The 24,498-nt window shown below is 42.2% G+C and overlaps 1 long non-coding RNA gene across 2 annotated transcripts; it reads right to left on the bottom strand.

Annotated features, from left to right (window-relative positions):
* Positions 1-463: 463 nt before the first annotated feature.
* On the bottom strand, positions 464-16,243 carry LOC102457057 (uncharacterized). Of its 2 annotated transcripts, XR_003088025.3 has the most exons (5): positions 15,837-16,243; positions 15,296-15,342; positions 14,784-14,906; positions 6,736-6,853; positions 464-6,643 (listed from the first exon to the last, which is right to left on the bottom strand). It is a non-coding gene; the product is annotated as an uncharacterized LOC102457057 (long non-coding RNA). The 2 variants fall into 2 exon arrangements; XR_331178.5 differs by lacking the exon at positions 15,296-15,342 and having other exon boundaries at positions 15,837-16,199.
* Positions 16,244-24,498: the final 8,255 nt, after the last annotated feature.

Genomic DNA, 24,498 nt, shown 5'->3' with positions numbered 1-24,498 from the left:
TGACGATCTCATGTAAGAAATCAGTGCTTCTTGCAGAAATACTATGCTGCTCCCATTCAGGCAAAAGTCCTTTCGCACAAAAGCTTTTGTGCAAAAGGGCCAGTGTAGACAGCTCAGATTTGTTTTGCGCAAAAAAAGCTCTGATCGCGAAAATGGCGCTTGGGGCTTTCTTGCACAAAACCGCATCTAGATTGGCACGGACGCTTTTCCGCAAAAAGCATCCATGCCAATCTAGATGCTCTTTTCCGCAAATGCTTTTAACGGAAAACTTTTCTGTTAAAAGCATTTGCGGAAAATCATGCCTGTCTAGACGTATCCTGTGTGTTAAACTTGAAGATGTTCAAACCCTCTCTTTGGGATGATAAGCGTGTGTGGCATCAAACAGTCATCATATGCATTGATCCCTGAGTATCTGAATTTTTTGAATGAAAGTTTATATGTTTCAATAGAAATAGATGTTTTATTAACAACATGCACATATATATATATATATATATTCAAAATACATGTACGCTTTTTCCTACCATTCACTTTAGAAAACAATCTCATAAAACCCTTAAGTTGGGTCCCAAGTCATTTTAAACATTAAAAACAACATTTTCCCATGATTATACAACAAATATATATTACTGTGACTAAGTGGCAGAGAATCACCATCTAACATTATAATGCAGGCACATGCCTTTCAGTAGAAATGGATGTCTCCTTTTGATGCTTTATTAATAATATAAAATATATTTGACTATGCCTGTACCAGCTATTATGTGTAAGGGTGATTCCAGATGCAAAACCATTCTATATAAGGGATTTGAGTGAGAGAATTCCATTTTGCAGCTCTGTCCCTGAATTCATATGACGAATATCTTGTGTATCATGCAGCTGTGGTTAAAACAGAACCCAAGGAATATGATAAGAACAGGGGAAATATCATTGCATGAATCATGAATGATAAATCATTGAATAAAAAGAAGGAAAAGTAAAGTCTGGGTTTATAGTGGGTAGAATCTGAAATCCTGCTATTAGGTTGCTTTGGGTTGGGTTTTTTGTTTGTTTGTATGTATTCCCAAGTATCAACCTGGATCGTTGAAGAATACACAAAAATATCATCAGGTGTATTGTGGTTTGTAGTCTTCACGGAAGGCTCCTAAAAAGGGGGACGGGGGCTTTAAGGCACAATATTTGATATAGTCAACTGAACACGTTCACTAAAAACAAGACGTTCCATTGACAGTGCTGGAGACACGCATTCACAAGCTCAAGCAATAGCTCAGTAATCACATCCATTTAAAATTAGGCAGTTCAGGAGTGGCACCGCTGTATACATCAACCCAAATCCTGCAAGTACTTAAGCACATGTTTAACTTTAAGCACATAAGTATCCCATTAGCATCAATCAGGCTATATGTGTAGGTAAGTTAAGCACATTAAAAGAGCTTTCAGAATCAGGCCAGTGTATTCCCAAATGTATATGACTTAGGCCATGTCTTTACTAAGTGGAAGATCGACACTGCTGCAATCGATCTTTGGGAGTTTGATTTAGTGGGTTTAGTAAAGACCCGCTAACTCAAACTCAGAGAGCACTCCTGTAGGCACCAGTATTCCTGTTCTAGGCAAGGAGTAAGGGAAGCCGATGGAAGCGTTTGATCCCATCGGCCTCCAGCTATGGAGGTATATCGACTCCCAGCTACATACTTAATGTAGCTGGAGTTGTGTATCTTAATTTGACCTTCCACTTTAGTGCAGATCTGGTCTAAGCCTCTATCATCTAACTGCAAGGCACTCTGCCTTTGGCGAGTGATAATTATAAGCTTGATCCTGCAAATACTTGCAGCCACAAGTAGTTCCACTGCAAGCTATGTGACAACTCAGCACAATAAACACTATGCCAATTAGTAAATGTTTTCGCAATCGGGCCCCATACTCAAAGCAACCAGGAAAAGCAGTATAAAGAAAATGTAATAATTTACACCTTTATAATAAACAGTCTAGTGAGTTTCTATGTAAATATGCTGAACGTGAATTTTTCTTAAACCAGTCGTTTGCTAATTACCAGATGTTATTACCAGATCAGACGTATCATTTATAGTCTCTCTCAGGTGTCAAATATTACTTTTAGATTATGTTCCAAGCGGCTCATTTTGAGAGGAAGAACTTTCACTCAGTAGAAATATAACCTCTCTGTGTGTGCACAGTACAGTAGTAAAATCATATACAGTAGACTTCCGATAATCCGGAACCTATGGGATTTAGGGGTGCTGGATTATCAGATATGCCGGACTACCAGGAGGTAGTATAAGCAGGTTATGTATATACTGTATACATTATATACTGTATATAAAGTGTTCTTAACCCTTTTTATTGTACATACTGTATGCAGTATACTGTAATGTTTTCTTTTTTTAAGCCTTTTTTACCCTTCTTGCTCAGTTCAGCTGCTGCCGCTGTTACCTTGTGACTCTTTTTTTGCCGAAGCTCACTCACTAGGCTCTTGCCATTTTGATGCCGGACTATCAGGAATGCCGGACTATTGGAGTTTTACTGTACATTGCTTTACACTGACGGCTGACTGTGGGCCACATATAGATAGGCTCACTTAAGAAAAATCCAGAAAAGACTCCACACAAATCAAACTGAACTCTGACAGGTTTTAAGCATAAAACATCTCTTTATGTATCTGTATCACAGTACTAAGTGGTGGCTTTAACTGACTGTTAAAGTATTACCAAATAATTTAATAACTTTCATATTCAAGTTATAGGGATTGATTCACCTGTTCTGTGCAGACATCTGAATGTGTGTGCCATATGAGCGAAACTCTGCAATAGCATAACTATCTATAGAAATACAAAGTGGGGGCATTTGAAAATGTTTCCAATTTTGAAGTTCTGATTAAATATTTTCTTAAGAATTTGACCAAGAGTGAAAATTTTCATGAGAATTTCCTCCAGGTTTTTACTGAAATTTTTTAATTACATTTTGCCCCTCTCCTGCCAAAAAGAGGAACAAAACGTTAGTGAAAATGTTATCTAATTTTTCCAGCCAGCTCTGGGAGAGCCAAACCCTTGATCTTCTGAAACATCAAGCAGTTAGTTACTTAAATCCCCATTTAGAGTGTTGTTTCTTTATATATTTTAAAGGTGCATTAAGCTGTACCTCATCTTACAGCACTATATAAAATAAGTTTTTAACCAGCCAAGAAACAGTTACTTTTTCCCAGAGAAGGTAACTACTTTTCATGGATTACTTAAACAAGTCTTGTAGTTCTGCTCCAAGTTAAAGGCTAACGCCTGCTCAATTTTTCCCTCCCTTTCTTGCAAAATATCAGTAGAACTAACATTATGAATTATTTGTGAAGTATAATTCAGTGTAATGAGTCTTGCCTTTCAGCCCAGAATTATAGTGTATATACAATATAGTAGTACGCTCGTCAGTTTGAGAAAGGGCTCTTCAGCATTCAATACAATAATTTGATTTACAAATTCTGCTGAAAAAGAAAAAAGTGCATGAAGCTATAATTTTTAGAGCAGAAAAATTACATAATTTTAAAACCAGAAGACGGAAATTATTTTCCGTAGACACCCATTAGTCCTCTAATATCCCTTTCCCTGCCTCTACCAGTGCACACTGTAGGCAATGTAGCATCAGAGATAAGAGAGCTCTTTGAGTGATGATGACAAGCTCCTCTAACACAGTGACCATATAATTTCCCACATATCTTATCTACAGCAAACTCATTTCACTACCAGTTTATAGGGGCGCGTCTACACAGTACCCTAAACTCAAAATAAGATTCACAATTTGCGCAATGCAAATTGCATATCTTATCTCAAATTTATTTCAAAATAGCTTATTTTGAAATTTGGCGCATCGAGACAGTGCCAAATTTCAAAATAACGCGCTATTTAGGGTCATTCCTTAACCCTTGTGCAACAAGGTTTACCAGGATGGCAAAATAGCGCACCCGTTATTTAAAAAAAAAATGAAATAATGAGCAGCTTGTGTAGATGCAGGGTAGCTATTTTGGGATACCTCTGGTATCCCGAAATAGCCATGCAGTGTAGACGTACCTAGTAGTCCAGTCATTATTTACATCACATAATTGGAGATCTTTCTCCAGATTAGCTTGACCTTCTTTTGGGTTTCCTTGTTGCGCTATGTAGCATATATTAGTAGCATTTCACTGATGTATTTTCGGAATGTTTCAGTTTACAAAACTCAGGATACAGTATGAAAATTTGGGCCAGTTTTTCTGCTGGTTTTACTCCATTAGACCAATAATGGACATTGATTTCAAAGGAACTATGTTGATTTACACCAGCTGAGGATCTGGTCTTCAGACAATTTGGTCCCTTTTCCCCCAAAATTAAGTATGAGCATTTTGCCTCTAAGAAAAATGAAAGTGGCTTCTCATAATGTAAACATTCATAATTACTAATTTCACTTAAGAAACACCCTAGAGTTCCATTTTCCAACTTTCCTGTGCGTGTGCTCTCAGTATGCTATTTAGTATTAATAATATTTCACACAGCGGTCGCGTCTGAAATTTGGGAGTAGTAGTTTTGTTGAATTTAGTTCTGAAGAGTTTTACTAAATATTCTCTTCTTTCCTGGATGTTTAGTTCTCTCTCTGTCTGTCTCTGAAAACTGCAGTTGGCATCTAACTATGAATATCATTTTTGACTCACTTGACTTTGCTCCTCATACTTCCTGCCCTTTCCTTTTGTCATTGTATAGTTAATACATGCCTAACTGCAGCAAATCTGTATGCAATATACAAGAGCAAGGTATTTTAAGTAGGGTTACAGGTGGAATCTTATTTCTATACTAAGTACATCCTTATAAAGCATTTCTATTTCTTTCTCCTGTAAAATGCTTCAGAAATAGAAACAGTCAAATCTACAGGAGAAAACTGATTAATTGAATACATTGTTCTGCCTACACTGTTACAACATACTATTATTTCACCTTTAAAGCTCCAGTGACTGTAACGAGCAATGCAAAGTTGATTTCTTCACTATAAGCTTATAGTCTATAGAATTCCCATTAACTTCCATACATTTTGGATCAGGCATGTTTGTTCAACCATTCTGTGCTTCAAGTCATCCTTAAGTGAACAACAAATATACTGGTAACTATGCAGTTTACCGGCTTGTTAATAATGTTCTTCCAATTTATAGTGCAATCTTTGCTTTTGACTTCATTTATTTTAATGTCATCCTCTCCGTAATGCTACTCTTTGGTATGTTCAAAACATAGCTCTGGCAGTTATGACTTTGCCATTCTAGTCATCAGATTGCTCAGTGTGTCTCATAGGAAATCCCTAAAATTGACAGACATTTAACTCAACCTGAAACACTGTTACTAATACAGACAAGACTCATCTCAAATGAAAGTCTTCTTAGGTTTTACTACAGCGTGTCCAATATATTCCTATTCTGGAATGTGGGTTTTGTTTTGTTTTCAAATCACAAAAAAATGCCCATCTACGCTCCAACACTGAGCATGTGCTGTACCACATGGTCAAATATTAAATAGCACACATACAAAAGCCTCACAGACTTCCAGCCAAGCAACCTGGAGGGGATTCAAATCATGTTTAGAAAACACTGACAACTGGATGTGAAAACAGACTTTCATCCGAGCCATTCCGTTGAGTTGCAAAACAGCAAAATGTGTGTCAACAGAAAGACAAATAAGAAATGAGTGCAGTTTAGTGGATCAATTAAAAACACCCTCACTACAGCACTTCTTGTTAGTAGCAGATCCATTATTTTGCTCTTTTCTTTTTTAAATCCTAACCAAAGAGGCATTTCTTTTGGCACTGACTCCTTCAGATTCAAAGCATTTCTCCAAGAAAACTTGCTTTCTAAACATTATAGAAAGTAACTCCCCCTCCTCAATCTTCCTCGTCAGAATAAACTATTAATTCTGGTTTTACCTCTCACCGGGGATGGCATAATTTAAATGCAAAGTAGATAATTTGCTTATATCTACACTGACAACTTGATGTCGCTTAGTTTCTACAAAATACATGGCATACAAGGTCTCGGCTTATAAATCTCTTTACATTGCACCAGCTATGCATGTGAAAAGAAGGTACTTTATAATCAAGGTGACGAGCACAAAGACTGCAGAGTATTATTCAAAGTACCTTCTATTCATCTCCCATCATTTCTCGTAAGTGTGTTTACAATTAGTGCCTCATCTTTGTGTGTTAATAAGCAGTTCAAGCATTCAGAAACAAAACATCAGAGGATCTAACAGCTACTTCAGTTCATTTTATAAATAAGCAACTGAGAATTTTGCTCCAAGTGGCTGCTTGTATAGCCCATTCCATAAATTGAATTCTCTGCAGGATAAGGCACAATATGATATGAATGCAGCTCTTCATAATAGAGTGATTGAGAACAGCATTCTTGTACCATAAACTTCAGCCGTTTTCTTGTATCCGAGTAAGCGGTCCTATAACAGGGTGCCTCTTTAAAGTATTCATAGCTCTCTCTGTCTGTCTCTAGGTGGATCTTCCTCAGCAAATTGTTAATTAGCACAGACCTGCGGAGATAGGTCTCAGGGTCTTCAAGAAATCGAAGTTTCTGCAGAGAAAGTTTTAGAATACAAGTCCGGTCCTCTGGTAATATCAGGTGCTGAGAAGTAAAAACAACCAGTACAGCTTTAGGACCAAGGAATGAGAACAAAAGCTTTTCACCTTTGGAATATTTATTACACACATACTCACTTTTGGAAAATACCCATTGTAATCTTGATGTAAATCTTCTTCTTCTGCATATTTTCTCTTAAAGTAGGCTACTTTCGACGTCGTTAGCGTATTTGTCAGTACTCTGATTGGATCAGCTCTGTGACAAAAAATAATCAAAAAAGAGTATCAGCCACAATTGTGGCAATCAATGTCCCTTGTAATGTAACATTCTGGCATGTGTGCAACAATGTGTCTATAAACCTAAACTTTAGGGTTCCTGGGACTAAGATTTTTGTTTACAGATTATTAGCTCTATCCTTTTTTTCCCCCAAGCACACACTGGTGGTGCAAGACGCTTAGCAGAACTAAGAGAAAGATGAGACTCCTGTGATGAAGATTTACAGTTTGACTTTTATATGCGACTCAAGTGAAACGAGTAAGCTATCAGAAGGGCATGAGGCTAGCAACAGTTACAGAAGTATGAACCCACGAATGGAATACTAGTACTTCTCCTACACAGTGCAGATGTCCTGACAAATGATAGAGCAAGAAGCAATGGTCTCAAGATGCAGTGGGAGATGTCTAGGTTGGATATTAAGAATAATTATTTCACACAAGGTTGGTGAAGCACTGGAATGGGTTACCTAGGGAGATGGAATCTCCATCCCTAAAGGTTTTTTAAGTCTTGGCTTGACAAAGACCTGGCTGGATGATTTAGTTGGGATTGGTCCTGCTTTTAGCAGAGGGTTGGGCTCGATGGTTTCCTGAGATCTCTTCCAACCCTATGAGTCCATGAAAAGTACCAATGAAGAACTTAACCTAGGAAGGATATGAATTTACATCCTGCATATAGATATGACAGTGCCTCAGCCACACTAATGTATATGGGAGGGGTGCAATAACAGTTAGTTTTTTCAGTGGTCTGCATGGCAGCTTTATGGTTCAAAATTCTTTATTCGCCGCCATACAAAAGAGACCATGTTACCTCCCCTTCCTCCAGTGAAGCGGGGGAGATGTGGTTTCACGGGAGGGCAGTTACCATTGTACACACTAGATGGCGTTGTGGTCACAGTAAAGTGCATGAGCTACTGAAGAAAGTAAAATCTTTGTTAGCTCTCAGGGCGGCGTGGAGTTGTGTGGTATTGCTTTTCAAGTCAAGGACACTAGTTTAGACTATGACTCGGATGGGCACCTTGATCAGAAAGAACACTCCATTTCATTCAGCGAAGAGGTAGACTCAGAGCACAGTGTTTGGCGGTAAGGGCATTGGATACAGGCTTTTGTTACTGCCCACTATAGAGGAAGGGACAAATGCAGGAGCAGATGTGGCTCTGATCAGCTGCTGCTGAGTTCTGGGGGTGGAGGAGTTGTTCTGGGCCCATCCGGATGCAAAAGTTCTAGCATGATAAATTACTGCCTGACTAACTCTCACTCCCCTGAACTTTCCAGATGCTCCAGCTGTGCTGGAGGCTCCCGCTGAGCGTGCTGATGCACTCCTTGGCTACGTCTACACTGGCATGATTTTCCGGAAATGCTTAAAACAGAAAAGTTTTCCGTTCTAAGCATTTTCGGAAAAAGCGCGTCTACATTGGCAGGATGCTTTTCCGGAAAAGCACTTTTTGCGGAAAAGCGTCCGTGCCAATGTAGACGCGCTTTTCTGCAAAAAAGCCCCGATCGTCATTTTCGTGATCAGGGCTTTTTTGCGGAAAAGAAATCTGAGCTGTCTACACTGGCCTTTTTCCGGAACAGTTTTCCGGAAAAGGACTTTTGCCCGAACGGGAGCAGCATAGTTTTTCCAGAAAAGCACTGATGATTTTACATTAGATCGTCAGTGCTTTTCCAGAAATTCAAGCGGCCAGTATAGACAGCTGGCAAGTTATTCCAGAAAAGCGGCTGATTTTCCGGAAGAAGTGGCCAGTGTAGACATAGCCCTTAAGTGTAGTGACTGTGTGCTCTCCTCTGCTATGCCCAGCCCAAAGGGAAAGTGGGCCCAATCCACTGTCATTGATGTCCATGGACATTTGGCCCATTGACGTCATTGGGAGCAGGATTGATCCCAGAACATTCCTTTGGACAGCAAGGGCCCAGTTCCTCCCCTACACCAGAGCTGAGTTTGACACAGGGACCAAGGGATGGAGGAGGAAAGGACATAGGTGGCTTTATGTCTCCTTTGTGCCTGCTCTATCCCGATCAAGGTGGGGGGCGAGGCATCCCTAACTGTACCAATGGGCCATTCTGGCAGCCATGAGTCACACTCCAACACCCCTTTTGGGCCAGGGGCCTCTGTGATGGAGGAGTGGGAGTGGATTGGCGTAGAATCAGCTCTGTTGGCCCTATATCACCCAGGATTTCTCTTATGCATGGATATTTCCCAGGGGCCAACCGCAGCTGGTTAACAGCCCTTTTGCCTGAGCTCACAGAAAATTCCACGGGAACCATCTGAAGGGGAAAGATCTTTGTGAGGTTCCACGTGCAGTGTTTGCTCTCCAATTATTTACTTAGGATAGGGCTTCTACAGGAAGCCAGAGGGCTGGCCCACAAACTCTGACTGGAAAGTTTAATTCTCTTTAACTTTCAAGGGATTGCTTTATTACTTGGGGCCAAAGCCTGCAGCCCTGAACTAGGACTTGATCATGCAAGGGAATTAAAACCCTACTGAATTTAAACAGGAAACCCCAATAATCCAAGAGCTTGAAGAACTAGACTCTAAGTCCTTCCTCATGCAAGCCTCCCATTGGCCCTTGTTCTAAATTCCAGCCAAGGCGTGCTCAGCACAGGAACAGAGTGGGGAACAATGGTGACTAAGAATTCCTGGGCCAGCTGCAATCTGTTTCAACTCTCAGTATAAGTTAGAGCAGCCTTGTAGCTGCTCTAACTTATGCTCTGCTGCAATGAATACACTTACACGTGAGTACTCCTAGAGGCCACTTCTCCCTGGTTAAAGGATCTCTTATAACACCAGACCAGCATAGAGGGGGCACGGCAGCTCTGCAAATTGGAGCCATCAAAGTCACTAACTTTCATTTACTTCAATGAGTCTGATTTGAAGCAATTTGTATTCCAGCTGCTAAAAGACATCCCATTCCTATGCATGTAGTCTGCAGCATTGCCAGATCCTTTGCTGCATTTGTATCAATTGGCTCCTGTAAACATTAATCCCAGCAATTTATAGATAGCGAACCTTTGTCAAGTCACCAGGAGAACACCACTGCTGACTAATTTTATAATGATGTCAAATTAGGCAACGCTGCAAGAGCAGGTCTCCAGGAGATGTGGCTAGCACAGAAAATATTTGGCTAATCATATACTAGCTTCTCCCTGTTTAGATGGGCCCCCACAACTGCAGTATCGGAGCATAATTTTGAATTGGTTTATCTCACAACACCCCTGTGTGGCAGGCAGGGAATGGATGGGAAGCAAACACACAGAATAGGTCAGACAGGCTGGCTGGGAAATGTTTTAAGCTCTGCAAACCTTTGGGTCTGCAAGCAGGCAGGCTGGTTTGGCTGCTAGCTGGTAAGTCTCCTGGCCAGAGCCTGCCTCTAGCACCCCAGCCCCTTCCTTTCCCAACCCTCTGTCCTCCCACTCAACATACCCAAACCATCTGCCCCCCACTCTTCCACTCATACCCCCTCCCAGATCTGGCACCCCAATCCCCTGCCCCAGATCACAATCCCCTCCTATCCTAGCTTGCACCCCAATCCCCTGCCCCAGATCACAATCCCCTCCTACCCTAGCTCGCATCCCAAACCCCTGCACCAGATCACAACTGCCTACTTCACCCAAACTCCCTCCCAGACTCCATTCTCCCACCTGCACCCTAATCCTTTACACCCCAAGCTTCCTTCTGCACCCAACTCCATCCCAGACCCCACATCTCCTCCATTAATATCATGGAAAATTGCAGCCCTCAACCACTTTCCAAAATCGTGGAGTGCCCCCCTCCCATCAAAAATGAATGCCAACCCCTGCTCTAACAGATCAGTTTAGACTCTCCCACTGTCAAATCTCAGTGCTTCCACAGGCCTGTACACAGAAAATTTTGGGGGGAGGGGGAGGCTGTGAGAGGGGCTTGTGGCTGCCCTTCCCCTGGCCTCACCCCCAGCCTCTCTCCTGGAATGGAGGAATCAGCCCCAGGCTTCCCCTGGCTGGCCAGGCACAAGGGAAGGAGGCTGGGGCAGCATGCCACCTCTGCTTTGTCCCGGCTGGCTGGAATCGTCCCCATGGGGGACCATGAAGGACTGTCGGGGAGTGCATTCGCACCCTTCACGCATACACCCCTGCACATGGGCCTGTTCCAATGCAATTTTAATACTGTAATATCTTGCCTTTTCTGGTTTACTACCATGTTGATGCATAAGGGAAATGGGCCAAGTCTTGGGCTTGATTTGATCACTTAGGGTGCATCTACACAGCGCCCAAAACTCAAAATAAGATATGCAATTTTTGCTATGCAAATTGCAGAGCCTATTTCAAAATAGCTTATTTCGTCATTTGGTGTTGTCTACACAGCGCCAAATTCTGAAATAAAGCGCTATTTCGAGCCAACCCTTACGCCTCGTGGAATGAGGTTTACAGGGATGGCAAAATAGCACATTTGCGATATTTCAAAATAGTGGACGCATTCAAAAGACGTGGGGGAGTTTTTTTCAGGCTACCTCTGGATAACTTTCCTTTTGGGGTAACTTTGCTGTGTAGACATGTCCTCAGACATACATCTGTGATACCAACATAGCTTTAAAGGTGATGATGTGCCTATGATTTGGCACAACTTCGGAGCAGACCGAAAGCTGCTCTAACTTGTGCTGACTGGGGCTGCTCTACCTTGCACTAGCCCTGGGGCTGTTCAAGCAGCAGCAGCAGATCACAAAAGGTGTCATGATGCCTCGCCACCCTTCCCTGTCAATTCATACCCCCTAAGCCAGTAGCTGTAGTGGTGGCATGGGGTGGTATTGGAGCCACCATCATGTTTGTACATTACCCAAATTCCTTTATATAAAGGCCAGCGCTGCTGGATTTAAGGCAGCTTTATGCCAGAGGGAATTGAAGAAAAAAGTGTTACTATCCTGGAGAATTTGAAATAATGTTTCTCAACCACAAAACAACTCTTACACTAAACAAATGACGCACATTAAAAGGACATTGTTTCAGGAGTCTGAGGCTTATTGGTGTGCTTAACAAATGTGAATGGTCATGCACTCTGATTTGCCCATATATTTGCAACAATCATGCATGCAGGCAGTTAAGTGCCCAAATAGCCACTTACACTTATTCAGACATGGAACAGTGGGAGATGTGTGCTGATGTGGAAGACCAAGCACCTAATGGGCATGAGAATGAACTGTCACTCATAGACAAGTTAGACAACTGATGGTTTGATCCCATTTTCCTTACACACCCACAGTGCTCGGTGACTTCAATTAGCAACTTAGACAAGGTATGATCGGGGGATATCCCCCAGTGCCACCCACAGACTTCCTGTTTCTGTGTTTATAAACCCAAAGATAGACTCCCAAACTATGGTTTGAGCTACCCGCATTCTTTCTGACTAATGCTATAGTCTCTGACTTGCCTGGTTATCTACATTTTTCAGCCTGACTTACAGCTGCATAACACTGGAGTAACGCAGCAAGCCCTTAGTGCTTTGTTTATAAACACAATGAATCAGTGGTCCTTGTGTATAAGACTCTTCTGGGGAGTCAAGTGTTTTGAAAGTTACATTAAGGTGGCATGAATCACTCCCCAGGCTCTTAGCCTGCTGGGAGACAGCTGTATCATAACCCTATCAAATGTCTTCACTACCACCCCACCTTTCAAGCCAGGGGCCAAATTTTCTCAGGACAAGTTGAACCTCTCTAGTCCAGAACTCTCTGGTCTGGAAACATCCATCATCCGGAATGATTTTAATTAGACAGACGTCCACTTTTCATGGGTGTGGCCAAGTTTCCTGCAGTCCCATAAAGTTTGTGTACAGCCACCAGTGCTGGCCCAGTGTTCTGTGCTGTTATTTAGCTCTAATTTACCTTTAAATATCCTCTAACAGCCCAGTAAGCAGTGGAAGTGTTGGTAATTCTGCTAGACAATATTGTACTCCGTGGTCCAGCAAATTCTCTGGTTTGGAACCAGTCAGGCCCTGAGGGTGCTGGACTAGAGAGGTTCAACCTGTAGTGCTAGTGCATGCATCACTGGTGATGCCCCTGCTTACACCAGTGCTGGATTTGGCCCATATACTCAATCTCTGAAGTAAGGATAGTCACATTCAGCAAAGCATATAAACACACACTTAAGTACATTCTTGGTCAGCAAAGGCTAAAATAAGAATCTGTGGCCTGATCTTCTACAGTGCTGGGCCCTGGTGCATCACCTTCTGCCACCCTCACTGTGCACCATTTACACTTTGCATCACACACTCGCTGAATGTCTGCTCTCTACAGACCATGCATGGGGGAGTTGCATTTGTAGTTCACATTAATGCTAATGGAAGTTCGAACCATAAATCCCACACATCAGAAAGAATAGACGCCTACATCTCTAACCTTGATTCCCCAAATGCAACTTCACAAGGTCTTTAATTATATGTTATAACTGCATAATGTGCCTCTTTCTATTAATTTCAAGTCTAACAATAGTAGTGCTAAATGACATGATATGCGGCACTGTATTAAGATGCTTGGAACGGAAGGTTATCTTATCTAAATTAAAATGGAAATATATTCAGAAAGGACCAATGCCATACGCTTCACTGAAAATTGCAAGAACTCTTTAATTTGACCTGTGTGATCATAACAGTGGTCTCAATGACAGGGTAAACTCCTTTGCATGAATCCGTTGATGTAGAGTGATTTTTAACAATAATGCAATTTATATTGGGGGCAGGAGGTACAACTGAGATATTTAAATGGTTAGTTAGGCAAGGAAGAAGGATGGGCTTGTGGTTAGAGCTCTAGAGTGGAACCTGAAAAATCTGGGCTCTATTCTCATCTTTTTCTACTGACTGCATGTGTGATCTTGGGCAAGATACTTCATTCTCTGTGCCTCAGTTTCCCCTTCCTGAATCATGGCCCAGACATCTGCGGTGGATAACCTCTGCAATTCACTGACCACAATATGAGCTTCATGCACATTTCAAGGTGAACGGCAGGAACATGTTCCTACTTAGATTCCTATCACAGCATCAGGGAACAACATCAATATGCAGGTGGGCTAAAGATGAGAGAGACACGTACCATATGCAGCATCTCTTGCATAACTTCAAGCTTTTAAACCAATAGAGATTGGCATTTATTTTCAAGAGGAGACATGACTTTGACACCCCAGGGAATACTGTAACGTCCTTGCCACCATTTTCAAAATGCAGTAATAAATGGTCTTCTCTTTAACTCAAACACACCTTGCATATAAGGAGCCTCCTGGCTGAAATCTTTTCTGAGGTTCCAGCTTTTCTGGTCACAGAGAGTAGCTACTATGCTCTAGGACTCCTGTTTGACTCTGAAGCTACACCACAAGCAGGTAAACATGTGGAAGGGAGGAATTTTGCCAGCCCAAAGATTTCACATGGATTCAAAATCAATTGCAAACTCTTAAAAAGACGACAAATCTTGCATTCCTCGCTCAGACTGTAGGTTGAGAAAACTCCATTTAAAGTTTTGCCTGAGTAAAGACTGCTAGGCTCTATCCATACTCTTGTAATGTTACTGAAACTGTTGGCTTTGTGCTTTAAAATAACATTCCTAATAGTTTGCTAATCACGTCTGAGGATCCCACTAATTAATTCTATGCACATACATGTGCACATTTTCTTTGCTGATACAAGTATCCCTCTGCTCATGAAAGGTTTGACTTTTACATTAGTGAAGACACTGGACTTAATTACCAATTAGCTCCATTTCCTTTTGGGGAATTATTTGCTTTAGCAAAGTGAGCACAATTTGGCCTGCATACAGCAAATAAGTAACCTTGTTAAACTTATACACTGAAGAGGTCTCACCAGAAAACTGTTATATTGTTTGGCCACATTATATTACAGAGAAATGTGTTCTGTAATTAGACAAAGGCCATTGTTTTGAGTCTGCTGTCATGTTAGTTACCTTGTGCTGCTGAATCAATCTGCAAAGTGTCTTTCTGGGATGGTTTCAGCAATTGTGGTAAAATTTCCTCTTTGCCCAGGCTCAGCTATCATTTCTCCCAGTGCTGCACTGTTGAACCGTTACCTGGCATGGTAGACCAAGGACAGACAAACACATTTCTCTTGGCACAATCAAGACACACTTTGAAAGTTGTTAGCTTGTTAAGAGATCAAGATGTTATTTAAGGAGACCCTGTGAAAGTTTGTAACATAAAAAAGCAACTTCCTGAAGTCATATACAATTCTAGAACGTTGACTTTATTTCTTTGATTTCATTTGAAACATAAAGAAATTGAAACGTTACAAAAACGCATGTCACTTGGGCGTATGTTTTGCAGCAGTCCCTCTTATGTAATTGTTGTCCTATTGCCTGGTGCTCGTGAAATTACCTGAGCTGTATCTTTTCAGAGCCCCAATCCCTCCCTTTACATGACATACTTTTACATCCTTTGATTGATTGCTGTCAGGCTTCACCTTTTCTGGGATGCAAAGGAGCTCCTGTCTGAGCAGGGTCTTGCCTTCTGTGTTAGAGGGGAATTTTTGAGCACATATTAAAGACACCACTCCCCAGCAGAAAACGATAAACTAGAAAGAGTGTGCCCCAGCACGGGCTGCATGCAGAGACTCATGCCTGTCCACATGTTCATACAGATGCGCGAGAAACCCCTAGGTCTGGCTGTAGCCCTCCGCTAGCGGCGATGCCTATATATAGCCAGTTGTCTCATCCCGAGGAGGAACCACCCATGGAAAGAGTTGCTATGGTTACTTTTCAGAGTTTGGGACTGGGAGGTGCCCGGGATTCAGCGGACAGAGCACGCGCTGCTCAGCCTGCACTAGCCACCCGACTGGCCAAAGGGCGAGTGGCAGGGGAGATTTAATTGCCAGTCTCCCCTCCACCACCCCCTCCTCCCCAGCCCTGGCGGGGCTAGCAAAGCCGCAGAAGAGGCAGGGAAAGTTCTCCCGAGCACCGGCGGGCCGGGCAGGCACCCCCCGCCCCCAGGGAACAAGCACTTACCTGGCTCGGTCCGCAGCCTCTCCGACCGCTCTTGCAGCGCAGCCCGCCCGCGCCAGCCCCAGCCCCGGCAGGTCCCTGCAGTCACTGGCGAGCGCATCCCCGACTCGCGTTCGGAGCAGGGGGCGGGCCGCCCAGATGTGCCTCGCCCCGATTGGTCCGCAGGGAGCAGATGTTGGCCCGTTGCTAGGAGAGTTGCTAGGAAGCGATGACGCTCTCAGCATCTCAGGAGCAACTTCAGAGGCGGTTTGAATTCCCTGCTGGGAGAGCGAAGCGGAGGGAGGCGAGCCCCAGGGGAGGGGTGTCCCGAGCCTGCAGGAGAGAGGGTGAGGCGAGCCCCAGGGGGAGGGGTGCCCCGAGCCTGCAGGAGAGGAGGTGCAGGGCAGCCCCAGGTGAAGGAGTGCCCTGAACCTGCAGGAGAGACAAATTGGAGGATTGGGCCAAAAGAAATCAGATGAGGTTCAACAAGGACAAGTGAGTGCAGGGTCCTAAACTTGGGACAGAAGAATCCCAGGCATTGTTACAGGCTGGGGACTGACTGGCTAAGCAGCAGTTCTGCAGAAAAAAGACCTGGGGATTAGAGTAGATGAGTAGCTGGACGTGAGTCAACAGTGTGCCCTTGTAGCCAAGAGGGCTAATGGCATATTAGGGTGCATTAGGAGGAGCATTGCCAGCAGATCTAGAGAAGTGATTATTCCTCTTTGTTCTGCACTGGTGAGGCCACATATGGAGTATTGTGTCCAGTTCTGGGCCCCCATTACAGAAAGGATGTGAACGCATTGGAGAAAGTCCAGCAGAGGGCAACAAAAGTGATTGGGGGCTAGAGCACATGACTTACTAGGAGAGGCTGAGGGATTTGGACTTATTTAGTCTGCAGAAAAGACGACTGAGGGGGGATTTGATAGTAGCCTTCAACTACCTGGAGGGGGTTCCAAAGAGGATGGAGAGAGGCTGTTCTCAGTGGTGACAGATGACAGAATGAGAAGCAATGGTCTCAAGTTACAGTAGGGGAGGTCCAAGTTGGATATTAAGAACACAAAGGCCATACTGGGTCCGACCAAAGGTCCATTTAGCCCAGTATCCTGTCTGCCAACAGTGGCCAATGCCAGGTGCCCCAGAGAGTGTGAACAGGACAGGGAATCATCAAGTCTCTGGTCATCCATTTCTAGCCTCTGACAAACAGCATCTAGGGATACCATTCCTACCCATCCTGGCTAATAGTCACTGATGGACCTAACCTCCCTGAATTTATCTAATTCTATTTGGAATCCTGTGAGGGTGCATCCACACAGCACCCTAAACTTGAAATAAGATACGCAATTTGTGCTACACAAATTGCGTACCTTATTTCAATTGAATTTTGAAATAGCTTATTTTGAAATTTGGTGTGTCTACACAATGCCAAATTTCAAAGTAACATGCTATTTTGAGATATCCCTTAACTCTCGTGCAACAAGGGCTACAGGGATGTTGAAATAGCATGTCCGCTATTTCGAGACCTATCTTGAAATTGTAGGCGTGTTCAAAAACCGAGGGGTAGCTATATTTGGATACTTCTGGCATCTGAAATAGCTCCACAGTGTAGATGTACTCTTAAAGTCCTGGTGTTCACAACATCCTCTGTCAAGGAGTTCCACAGGCTGACTTGTGTGCTGTGTGAAGAAAAACTTCCTTTTGTTTGTTTTAAACCTGCTACTTATTAATTTCATTTGGTTAACCATAGTTCTTATGTTATGGGAACAAGTAAATAACTTTTCCTGATTCACTTTTTCCACACCTGTCATGATTTTATAGACCTCTATCATATCCCCCATCATATTGTATGTATTGTTTGGATTATTTTTTTCAATGTGCATTACTTTACATTTATCAACATTAAATTTCATTTGCCATTTTGTTGCCCACTCAGTTTGAGGAGATCTTTTTGAAGTCCTTCACAGTCTGCTTTGGTCTTAACTATCTTGAGCAGTTTAGTGTCATCTGAAAATTTTGCCACCTCACTGTTTACCCCTTTCTCCAGATAATTTATAAACAGGTTGAATAGGTTTCAGTACAGACCCTTGGGGGACCCTACTAGTTACCTCTCTTCATTCTGAAAACTTACCTTTTATACCTACCTTTTGTTTCCTGTCTTTTAACCAGTTATCAGTCCATGAAAGCACCTTCCCTCTTATCCTAGGACAACTTACTTTATTTAAGAGCCTTTGGTAAGATACCTTGTCAAAGACTTTCTGGAAATGCAAGTACACTATATCCACTGGATCCCTCTTGTCCACATTTGTTGCCCTCCTCAAATAACTCTATTAGATTAGTAAAGCATGATTTTTGTTTACTGAAACCATGTTGACTTTTCCCCAACAAATTATGTTCATCTATGTGTCTGACAATTTTATTCTTTACTCTAGTTTCAACGAAGTTGCCCAGTACTGGTGTTAGACTTACCGTTCTGTAATTGCCAGGATCACCTCTACAGCCCTTTTTAAGTTTTGCCATCATGTTAGCTATCTTCCGGTCCTTAGGTGGAGAAACTGATTTATAGGACTGGATAGAAACCACAGTTAATAGTTCCTCAATTTCATATTTGAGTTCTTTCAGAACTCTTGGGTGAAAGCCATCTGGTCCCAGTGACTTGTTATTGTTAAGTTTATTAATTTACGTTCTTCTCCATTGTTTATGGAAGGAACAGGAGAGAAGCAGGAGATGAGGCCTTCATAGTTCCCTGAACCTGGACAGGGAAAGTGCTTTGCTCTGTACCAGCTGCCTGCCAGCCCGCAGAATAATGTACAATGTGTATGCTATTGCACACATTGCAGCTGGGCCAGGTCAAGTCCTAGAGCATCCCAGATTTGTACCATCAAAACTCATATCTACAATGTATACACACTATTCAGCCAGCACTGCAGGGCTCTAGTCCTTTTGGAAAGAAGGAAGCAGAAAGGAAGAGCACAGTCAACCAATTTCAATACACTACATTTCAATACAACTGTCCAGCACCCCAGGCCATACTGCAAAATGGAACCTCATCTGGTTTCCTAGAACAGAGAGGTGAGAAGTCAGTGCTCACTGTTAAATTATGTGAACAAAGTCAGCACCACAGCAGCCCCTGCGGGAGTGGGGACAAGTCATCCCACCTGTTAGTTCATTGTTGGTTAAGGAGAAGGTGATGGCCAAGACTTGGCAAACAAATAACAGCCGGTAAAATCTTGTTTCCCATGTAGATCCTGTGCAACCTCACAGTGTCATGGGAGCACTCACTTCATTCCTGCCCACACCACCTGTCTGGAAAAATAACTAAAATCTAGAGAACAGTTAGCAGCTATCAACTGAGCTCTTATATTATTATTGGTATTATTCGCAGCATTGACTAGCCCCAGCCCTCAGGCAAGGCACCATCGTACAAGATGCTGTACAAAGCCAAAGCAAAGAGACAATCCCTGCCCTAGGAGTTTGTCATCTCATAAGACAATAGGTAGATGCAGACAGGGGCACAAGGAAGCCATGAGAGTACCTGTCTAGCTGTTTCTGGGGCTCTTAACATTGTAGTAACTGGGTGTCTTCCAAATAGCTACCAAGAGGCTGTACAAGGATAAATACTGACCTGATGTTAATCAGCAAAACTCCATTGAAGTTAGTGGAATTAAGTTCATCTGACTTATTCTCTCTCTTCTTTGCTTCCCGGGAATAGATCACTTGACTAGACTGATTTTTTTCCCCCTTTTGAGTGCCTGTTATATCTGTGTCCGCCTATCCACGTACACAACATTGCCCTGAAAGCCACTTTTCCTCAGTACCCACTGTGCCTTTGCAATAATTTAGCCTGGATATAAATTTTTCTCTACTTTGTGTGATTACTGAAAACAACTCAGCCATTTCAGCCAGTCCAGAATGCAGCAGTCTGTCTTTTCAATGCGGTGAGCCACTGTGGGAGTAGAACTCCAACTGCATCCTACATACTGCCTGCTAGCTCATTCCCTTTAGCAATTCTAGGAACCAGGCATCTAACGCCCTGTGTTATCTACAGTCTGAGCAAATCACAGTGATGGGTGTCCCCCTACCCCTGCAGCTGTTGGTTCCTGGATGTAGTAGCAGCATAGCTAGCAAAATGCCTTTGGACCCCAATCTCTGCAATATCAGCCACATAGGCATGCCATGCTTCGCTTTGCTTTGCTTTGCTTTGCTTCACTCTCACGCTCACTCTCACTCACACACCTTGTCACTTTTGTGGATCCAGACTAACATGGCTACCCCTCTGCTACTTGACACCTGTGAGTGTTCACTTCAGAAGAATTACACCTGCTTCACAATGAAGCTAATGAGAGGAGAAACACATCCTGAATTCCACTAATTGAGGGTTAATGAGCTAAATGTCAGCTGCTGGAAATCAGCATAGCTTTTTCAAAGTCCACAGAGCAATGCGGAGTTAAGCTTGCTGAAGATCTTGTTCTGTGTCTTTCTATGCACAAACACACACATTTTCTTATACATTCAGCTTTAAAATAAAATCAGACATATCCAAATACTTCTTTGAAATTACTTCAGAAAGAGACAGTCTCTTTATTGAATTCACACTAATTTTGAATCTGAGCATTCTATAACAATATGAAAGTGGTGGAATTTAATTGATTTAAATTATCTTTCTTTTTATAGTGCTGCTGATAGCAATGCTCTAGTTCAGGTCGGTATAATTTTAAAATTTACCATGTGACACATCTATGACATTTTCCCCCCACACACTCTATATGCTGCTGAATAGAGGAATCCATTAGCAAAACACAATAATTCTTGAGCACTTTACAAAGACGTGATAATTAATTCAATAATATAGTGTCTGTATAATGGAGATGGAAAGAGAAAGCACAGAAATTCCATCTTTACAGCTGTTTAAGAACTGAATGAACTGCAGAGCTACTCTGACAGCTGCGGCTCTGGAAATTGATTGCAATTTAATTTTTTTTAACATTTTATACAATTTCTGCCAAAGACACATCTTCCCCTCTACAGCTTCATAATGCACAGCATACAGAAGGAATCATGGTCTAGCTATAATTTCCAGCTGAAAGGATCAGCCATTCTTCCTTTGTCTGGCCCCAAGAGTCATTTTCATCCACTGATCAGCATGTAACAAGGTGTTGTGAAACACACATCTGGGATTTTCATTGCTGTTCTTGCCCTTTTTTTCCTGAAGACTTTGTGGGTGGGAGGGGCCAGTTCCTTAGCTAGCATAGCTCCATTGAAGGAAAAGGATTTACAGCAGCTCAGGAACTGGTCCCTCCTTTGAAGAACAGCTTCTGGACCAGATCCCATGGGATGATAACCTGACTGTCATCAGACATGAAGGGAAGAGACAGCTGCAGGAAGCTCATCACAGATATCTAATTCAGAGTTGCCTGTGCTTAGTATCAAGACACCTGTTCTAATTTACAAAGCTGGTGCAAAGTCATTTTCACCAGTGAAGCCTCAGGCATGGCAGAGATCACATCCCTAGCATGGACCCTCCCCCTTACTCTAGGGCAGGGTTTCCCAACCTATGGGTCGGGACCCAGCTATGGGTCACCATTACATTTCAAAAGGGTCACCAGGTGTCACTTATGGAGCCATTCACACATTTTTTTTAATTGCCCTGGGTCACCGAGTCTTCCTGAATTGTCAAAATGGGTCCCCATCTGGAAAAGGCTGGGAACCGCTGCTCTAGGGCGATGTATCAGTGGAGAGTACCCTTCAGAGGAGAAGCCTCTGCTGGGGATTTCTAGCTAGTTTAAGGCCACATAGTACTGCTTAGCAGCACCAAGTGCCTTTAGTAGAAGAGAGAATGTGGATTGACATCTCTGCTGACCCTAATATTTGAAAAAAACAAGACCTAAAGGCTTAAATAAAACACCCAGGCAGATCAATGCTAGATGCCTAGGTCTTTCCCTATAGCACTGGTTTGGTGACCCTTTTGGAAAACAAGGCTAGGATGACAGGGATAATACAAACAGTTAATTGTTGAGAGTGACTGCGATTATGCAAAATAAGGTGATTATTTTATTTGAACAGCTTTCAGACACTAACAATTCCAATTTCCAAATTAGCAGCCAGTCTTTTAATACCCAGATCTATTGCTTAGGGTAAACAGAATTAAGTCAATGCATGTACCTCCCTGTTTTCTAAAAGGGTACATACTGATTGAATGCACAAAAGCATCAATGCATCCATGCAAATCAAATCTAGGCTTTTGCAATATTTGGGAAAACAGCCAGTTAGAACTGGCCACATAGAGGTGCATATGGGGTACAGTTGTGCAAACTCAGGTCTACATCCTCGGCTAGGTGAATCAGTGCCAGGCTAAGAACCTCAGTGGAACTGCTGCTACGTACTTCAGTTGAAAAAGAAAAAGTCTGATCTTGAAAACTGTCCAGAAAATATAAGCTAGATCCAAAAAATCTTGACCTATTGTGGGAAGCACCCGCAGATTTCTCAATGCATTATGGCGCTATTCTGTGCCCATCAAAATGAATTACCAATAGTCACTTGCAATTTTTTATTTCTTAGCTTTTGTATTTGCTTCCTTTAATTTATGCAGTGGTAATGCCTTTTACATGACCCAACTTACAACAAACCCACATCCTATATGGGTATTTCTTGATCGCAGATGTAATATTTGATATATTAATAAATTTGCATTTATGCCAACACATTGGGATAACGTGTGTGCACACATATGTATTTTTGAGGTTAAAAATATAAACATTAATGAGTCCGATAATCTCCTGCAGATAGTAGTTTCAACAATGCACAGGGAATAAAAGAGGAGTGATTCTCTGTTGAGGATCCCAGCCATGCCAGACCCCAGATCTGCCCTAGGGGAGGAGGAAATTCACTGAGAAAGGTGATCGCAACTACAGCCATACTGTTAGCTTACACAAGGCAAGGATGTTGTGGAGAGCAACTCCTCTTCCAGCCTCATGATGCCACCCCTCAGTACCTGCTGAGGAGTTCTAAAGGGATCTGGGGGACAGTAGGGGGAAAATTTAGGGGTGGCAGAGAAGGGAAGTAAAAAACAAATCATGAAATTTCTCCCTAGCTTTCTCTATCCACTCACCCAAAGTGCTTGTCTGAGTGTGGGTGGTTAGGAAGATAATGGGGCTCAATATTTCCTACGCACATCAGTCTGTCCCAGGCACTGTAAGTACCACACCTTTGTTCTGAACAAAATAGAAGCATATTTTAAAAATCTATCACTTCAAGGTGTATTGATCCTTTGGATTAAATCTGTTCTAACACACAAAAAATGGAGACACACTGATTTTTTGCTAGTTTTTATGAGCCATCTGCTTAGACTTTATTGACAAAACCCAGTAGCAACAATCTGCAGCATAACAAAATAAGATTATTTCTCAGCATTGGATGGTCATATGAGTACATTTAGTTTCAGTCTGACATTTTGCAGAAGTTGGGGTTAGTGTTTTTCCCAGTGAGAGCTCCTTTAGACATTACTACTCCTAACGTAGCACATAATTAGCAAGAGGCAATATACTACATGAACAAGCATGCCAGTACATAAGCTGAATAAAAAAAACCCTTTATATCCTCAAATATTTGAAAAGCAAAGTGCAAATCCATGTCATTCCTCCTTCTTTAGTCACATTTTCTCCCACAGTTTTGCACTTTAGACCTCAAAGCACAGGTCCAACAGGTAAAATTATGGTCCTGACATTCCAGTCAATAGCAGTTATTTATTAACTAGACAGATGGTAAAATTTTCTGTTTCATCTTTGAATGTTATAAAAGTGAAAAAAAATCTGATACTTTTCACACTCACAGTAAGGATTCTCCTCCTGCTACTGTACCACTTTTAGAGGAGATCCCCAAAGAATTCATGGTCTGAACTTGCTTTTTTCACAGAGAAGTTAGAAATCTGCCATGTTATGAATCTGCTCCTGTCATCACCGCCTTAATTAACCAACTCATAGATACAGCATGTGCTTATATGTCTCAAGGGTTGTAAGATGTACTAATCTCTGTGTTACTTTTAGTTCATGCTCTCCCAAATATTGGGCTGTGAATTATTTAGAATGCTGCTCACATTGCTATCTGCTTGTTACCTGTGTTACTTATACATGAGTCTTTGTTTTAGTTACAGGCTTTTTTAGTGAAAGTCATGGACAGGTCAAGAGCAGAAAACAAAACTTCAAGGCCCATGACCTGTGCATGACTTGTACTATATACCCCTGATTAAATCTTGGGGGAAAATCCAGGGGTGAACTGGTTTTAAACTATCCAGATTTCTCTTCTACAGACCATATGATTCTAAATGCCATCAATTAGATCTAACATGTTGTTTTATGAAAACACCCAGCCACTGTTTCTTCATGTCCACCCACAAGCCAGGTGGAGATGAAGCATGGTAGTATGTGTTTCTAAACGATACAGAATGAGATAAATATCATACTGAAGAAAGACTGGAGTACATATTAAGCCAGTGCATCTCCAGTGTCCAGCTGTAAATGCAATAGAGAGACAATAAAAACCTGTACTTGCCAGAAACATTATATTGATCCAATATAGAAAGAGCCCAATACACACTAGAAACAGCTTATGTACAGTATAGTCAAATCAACTAGTCAGATATGTATTTCAGTGTGCTTCATGCAAACTCCCTAGGACACGCTATGGTAAAAAGTTT

Source organism: Pelodiscus sinensis, chromosome 5 (assembly GCF_052426305.1).
Source record: "Pelodiscus sinensis isolate ZL-2025 chromosome 5, ASM5242630v1, whole genome shotgun sequence".
Taxonomy (NCBI): domain Eukaryota; kingdom Metazoa; phylum Chordata; order Testudines; family Trionychidae; genus Pelodiscus; species Pelodiscus sinensis.
Note: the sequence above shows the minus strand (reverse complement) of the source record. Positions and strands in the feature narration are given on the sequence as shown.